The sequence below is a fragment of the Octopus bimaculoides genome, chromosome 24 (genome assembly GCF_001194135.2).
Source record: "Octopus bimaculoides isolate UCB-OBI-ISO-001 chromosome 24, ASM119413v2, whole genome shotgun sequence".
Lineage (NCBI taxonomy): Eukaryota > Metazoa > Mollusca > Cephalopoda > Octopoda > Octopodidae > Octopus > Octopus bimaculoides.
Window position 1 is genome coordinate 15,427,961 of NC_069004.1, and position 1,201 is coordinate 15,429,161.

Consider the following 1,201-nt stretch of genomic DNA (forward strand, 5'->3'; position numbering starts at 1 on the left):
GTACAATAATGTAATGAAAGAGATCTATTATCTAAGTATGACCATTATCTGAATTAAACGACGTAGACATATCGAAAATGTTATTCTAGAAAATAATCAGAATAAAAATCACTTTTATTCAAGATAATAACATTTTATCGCTTCTACTTACATGTATATTTTCCGGTAATTTGTGAACTGTAGGAAAAGCTTACGTATTTCGCCATAGCAGTCCTTCAATGAACAAGCTAAATAGTCGACCTGCAAACAAATACCCTCACTACAGACTTCCAAAAACAAAGGACACGTTGGATAATGTAATTCTGAAAGACAGGATGGTCATGGCTGAAACGCCTTCAAAGGACTTACTACATTCAATTAGAGAGAATCGTTAGAGCGTCGGACAAGATGCTTTGCGAGATTTAGTCACAGCGCTTTACGTTCGGAGTTCAAATTTTGCCGTGGTTAGATTAGGCTTCCATATTTTCGGGGGTCGATAAAATAAAAATATCAGTCACGTACTTACTTCTTCGATGTATCCTGGATGTAAATGGAATTATAAATAATAGAAATCGAACTAGGACCGACCGGAGACTAAACAACAACAACAACAACGACAGTAACATTAATTCACAGATTGTCACGTTTGCAACCGAGGAAGTGATTTCATGCTGAATAATCAGACATTAAACGAAAGATAATAACACATGTTTCCAGTAGAAGTATTAACATATATATTTACCCGATCATGAAATGGCGAAAGATCGATTCCAGCTTACTTCGACACATAATCGATACGGAAGAAAACAAAAGAAATACGGCAATCTGGTTTACGACATCTCGATTTACGACAATTAAGATTTTGATTTATGGTAGACCTACTGCAAAAAGAAACCCGATCTTTTGACTACATTTTGGGACAACACATTTTATCGCATTTGGACAGTGACACACATTAAACTATTTAGAAAAACAAGAAATCCTTTCATAAATAAAGTAGGACTTGTGTGTGTCTGTGTATATATATGTAGAAAGACTTCCGCCCCCTCCCCATTTTCTCCCAAATTTATTTATTAAAAAAATTTTTTTTTTGCCCAAAACCCCCCTTTTTGAATATGGAGGTTCCGAAAAATTGCCAAAAATCGGCATTGTTAAATTCCACCACCTTCCCCCCTCCAATTCTTCAATTTTGACTTTTTTCGCCAACACTCACCCTAACCAT